Source organism: Vidua macroura, chromosome 2 (assembly GCF_024509145.1).
Source record: "Vidua macroura isolate BioBank_ID:100142 chromosome 2, ASM2450914v1, whole genome shotgun sequence".
Classification (NCBI taxonomy): domain Eukaryota; kingdom Metazoa; phylum Chordata; class Aves; order Passeriformes; family Viduidae; genus Vidua; species Vidua macroura.
The window spans coordinates 49,228,885-49,234,124 of record NC_071572.1 but is presented as its reverse complement, the minus strand read 5'-3'; positions in this window follow the sequence as shown (position 1 = coordinate 49,234,124).

The window sequence follows — 5,240 nt, the reverse complement described above, 5'->3', positions numbered from 1 at the left end:
GAAAACCACACTTCACGTGATTCTTGCTGCAACTCTTATCTGAAAGATGATGGAAGACTGTGAGATAAGAGGATTTAATATTGTGAGTGCATCTATGAACCTTATTCTGTGCAGGTTGCTCCATAATTGGGAGAAAACTGCAATTTGGCAATGAAGATACAGAACAGACTGCTTTAATGAATTTGGGTCAGTTAAAAATTATCTCATGATAGTCCTTTGTGGGGAATCCCTTTGTCTAGTCCCAGGCAAGTTTAACATAGTGTTTCTGAAACTGCAGGGTCTGTGTGAAACTAGTCACTTCAGCACAGCTCAGGACGGGATTTAGTAATCCAAAAGCAGTTTACTCAAGATTTTTTTTCCATTTAGTGGGCTGAAAATGTCAGTCTGATAAAATGTCAATCTATCTCTTTTACCACAGCCAAATTATGCAACAATTGTCCAGGAGTGCAAAGAAGAGGGAACCACTGTCTTCTCATTCCATATACCCACAGAACTTAAGGTTGAATTTGGTCATGTGGATGCATGTGTTTGGTCATGTGGATGCACCTTGCCTGCTGAGTCAGGAAGCTCAGTGCAAGCCATGCATCTTGCAACTGCTGCAAGCCAGCTCCTTCCTGGCTTGGCAATTATCTGCATTGCTCTTTAACCCAGACAAACAGTGTGGAGCTCAGCTCAGGGATAAAGTTCAAACTATCTCTCTGAAATTTTTAAATCTATCCATATCTTAAGGGACGTCCTGCTGAAAGACTTGAAAAGTACACAACTAACCTCTTAGTAAAAGAATTAGTATTACCTACACACTTGTTGCTTCTTTGACTGACCTGGATGGTTTCAGGAAAGTAATAAACAAGAAAGACTGTGTTAGAGCTTTAGAAATCTTTAAAAAGCTTTTCTGTCCACAGCTACATAGAGCTTTCCAAAGGAGTTTCTCTTACAGGCTGTTGCTGCAGAGATAGGAATAGCACATTATCACAGAAGGTTAATGGAGAAGGGCACCTGGTCTATTTGTGAATCAGAGGTTGTTCCCATGGGAGAATACTTGCTGAATGAGTGTTTAGATATTAAGTGCAAAAAAAATTGGTAAAATATTTTTGCTGAAGATGTAAACTCTTGTCCAAAATAACTGCTCTCTTTCCTGAAATTAACAAGTGCAATTAAGACATTAATAACAAGACTAATAAGCAGTATTAGGAGGGTTCCTGGAAGCATACCAAGTATTGTGTGTACCACTGCACATTCAATTAGAGAGAGCTGTCAGACTATATGGGCATTTCAAACAGGAGGGCAAGGAGTGCTACACGTAATGTTAAGAGCAAAGAGACTACAGAAGACTACTAAAAATAGTGTTGTTTTGCAATGTGCTTGTTCTTTGCACCCCACATGGAAGGCAGAAGTAGCACCAGATATCTGGAAGACAGCTGGGAGCAAATTGCTATTTCTTCATAAGAACATAAATGGGAAACAGCGGGGAGGCTAATGTCAATGTCTGTGAAAGTAACACCTTCTGAGACCAGTCACTGTGGTTTAGTTCAGCCTTAGCTCTGTTCAGAACCTGAACCTAAACTCAGGTATTAATTTAGAGGGTGTGTGAAGATTGTGGGTAGAAGCATGGTGGGTAGCTTTTCTTTCTCTAGTGAGGAGTCAGATGTTGACTCTATACTTCTGATTTTGTCTAAACTCTAGAAACCAAATAGCATTTCAATATCTTTATAAGTTAATAGGTTGTAATATTTTTTAAAAGTCTGTTCTATAATAAAAAGGACATTGGAAATGTCCTACAAGTTTCCTTTTTTCATTAGGAGATAAACTTATTTAGGACAAGTTTTCAGGGTGGTAGGTTCTTTGGAATTTGAGCTTTTCTCATTTCCCTTTGGGATTCATTAATTCACTGCTGCTGAGTGTATCTTCCTCATGACTGGATTCCTGGGTACTACCTCCAAGAAAGACAAATAAACAACTCTTGTCACTTTTTTTTGTTTTTAAGAACAGGTCATATATTTTACATTTCTCTACAGCTTTGTTTCCTGAGAGAGCTGTCAGGTAGATTTCATGTTCTATTATGCCTACTACATTTTTTTCTTTGCAAAAGTGACATCCCTTAGCCATAGAAAAATCTCAGCTTTTGCTCTTAAAAGATGACTGGGAAGAGATTGCTATGCTAAAGATTGCATTAGATTTAAAACTAGTGAACATGATGGTATAAATTTCATGAGGTAGTTCAATGTAGCTCACACTGGCTCATTATTCAGTTGCTTTTCAGAATAAATGTAATTAATTTTTATGTTACCTTGAGACTAAATCAAATGCAAACCAGAATATTTTCAAGGTGAAATGAGCCTAGGTGAATATAGGTTTCAGTGTAATTTTAATTTTCTGTGTTTGTACACACATCTGCCAGTTGCCTTCCCTGTTACAGAGTTTAGAGAAGTATTTGCCTTGGAAAGAAAAGACATTCAGCCACTATCTGGAAACAAGCTGTGAGAAAGCACCTTCTCCACAAAAAAATAATAATTAGGAAACAGGAGGTCAACTGATTCCAAAAATCACATCAAGACCTCTCACTTAAATAGAAAAGAAAGACAAATGAAAATTTTGCATGGCAGGACTGCAGAATGAGATGTTTGTCCAGCATAAAGGGCTTTAACCCATGGCACACAGACTTCTAGGACTGTAAATTCCTTCTAAATAATAAAAACCCCAAGGTAATTAAGAAATGTAGGATGATTATTTCCCAGTGAGCTTACATTGTTCTATATACTACTGGAAAATGTTTAAGTTTCCAAAAGTAGAAAAGGTTGAAAATGACATCTCTATTACATTAGCTCACCATTGTGGGAACATTTGAACTGATCCTGTCTTTGGAGTAGCTGCATTCGGTTACAAGGTCATCCTTTGACTGCAAAGCACTTTTATGAACCAGAAGGCTCTGACTGCTGGTTTTAAAATAGAACTAAAAAAAAAAAAAAAAAAAAAAAGAGAGAGAAAAGATAAGGAATAAAATAAAATCTAAACAATTTCTAACATTAACTCTTCTCTAAATACTTTTGGAGCCTTTGTAAGATTTTTTAAAACTTTGAGAAAACATAGATAGTAACTTATGTGTGTTCTCGTACATCTGTGATGAAATAGAAGAGGGCTGCAATAATCTTGAGCATGGTACTTAAATGTTAACTCAGTCACTGTCTCTGTGTGGTATTGCCTCCACATCAGACATATCTGTTCATCAAGGGGCCAGCACTAAGCAGTGCAGATTCAAGGTGGTTAGTGCCATTTGCCCTTGGCTTCCCACCCCTGTAGGTAGGTGAACAGTATAGGCCAAGTTATTGTTTAAATAGATTTATTTAAATGCCGTTAATAGCAGTGTTAAATACTCTTCTGTTAGTGACCAGGCCAAATGCATAATATATATTTTGTGGCTGCTTTTGTGGTTTCCTTTATCATCTTACCAACTCACAGTAAAATGTATTTAGCAGACTGAAAACTTACAGAGCAGAAGAGAGTACCTGAGAAAGCTTTTACTTGAAAGTAGGCACCAGCAGTCTTTTCCATAGAGAACTCTGCTGGACTCACGTTTTTCTTTCACAGAATAACCTAATGATTAGCACAGTTGCCAAGGAAATGAGAGACCCATATCCCATTACCTCCTCTAGCTGAAAGAGCTGTAAACCAAAACTTCCTGGGAGAATATACCAAAAGACTGGACATCTTCAAATCTATCTTTTTTTCTTTAGCTTCCTTTTTCTCAAGAGCCACATGAAAATAGCTGAAGGATATTTACTTTTGAAGCCTAAGGTGTAAGGCACCCTCTGGTATGGCAGAATACCACAGTTCAAGTCATAGGATATTTTCTGTATTTTCTTTAATGAATGTTTCACTGAAAATGCATGTCTTGAAATAGAAATGCCATTTTGTTGGGTTTTTTTTCAAATTTTTTCCTAGAATATATTAAACTACTGAAACAGTTTAGTTAACTAAAAATTTATTCTTTGAGTTTTGCATATATGGCTTAAGCCTCAAAATCCCATGATGTATCATTTCCCTTGCTGTGATAGTTCTTGATTTCTTCCTCTTTGTCTCATGTCTTGGGTAATAAGTGAGGAGAACTTTGGTGGATCTCAGTTGCTTTGGGAATTCAACTCTCATTCTTAGAGCTCGAAAAGCTCTGGCCTTCCTCACATAAAATTCACTATATAGTGATGAGTTACATAATGTCACAGAATATCAGAGCCTTTTCAGTCTTTGTTTCAATTGTGAAGCTGTACACTGTGTCCAGAACTCCGTAACTTGGGTTCAAAATAGATAGAAGACTGGGTGAGTAGTATCTATCCTATACTACTTGCCAACAGTTACAAAGAAAATTGTCTGATAACTAGAAAAGACAACACAGATGATGCTGCAATATTAGCAGTTAACAACAACATGTTTTCAGAGTGTTTTCATAATCCAAATAATTACGAGCAATGGGAGTAGAGTGTTTATTACAAACTTTACTTAATTACAGTCCACTTCTATTTGCATGCACAATATGCCTTAGACTTTAGTGAGTTTTAATTAAACAGAACATCTAAAGATTGCAGTGAGTGTTTTTGAGAAAATTTCATGAAGGAATGCTGCCTTTGAAAAGGCTTTTCCCTTTCCATAGTTTCAAGGGCACAAAACGGAAACTTGTTCGTAGGTAAAATGGCAGGTCTTTGCCCTTTTGGAGGATAGTAGTGGAATCAAGAAAATGGTTGTCTTTGCTAAAATAATTGTGTCTTTCCCATTCAGTACAAAAGAACACAAAAATTCCTAAAGAATAGGTTCTTCAGTGAATTCATTGGGAGATATTTTTCTCTCCATCTGTGTTAAAGAAGAAACAAAATATATGAAGGAGAAAGGTATCAATGATAATATTTAGGTATTTCAATAATGCACAAGATTTCAGTGAATTTTAGCACCCTGGGAAGTTTCAACAATCTGCTGTTCCCTTGTTAATATAATGAAGAACAGGGATGAAGCATATATTTCTTAGGGTACCCATTTGAAATATTTTTCTGTCTGCAAAAAAACACTGCCTGCATTTCCTTTCCTCACAGAAACTGTTACGCTCAGAGTGAGCATTGCTATGGTGATAACATATTGACTTTTTCTCACAGAGCAAAGAAATGGAATCCCTCCAATGTCTGAAAAAGATGCAATTTTTTACTGCTTACCTGAGACTGGTGCATTCAGTCCCTGGCAGGAAAGGCTTCCAGAAACAG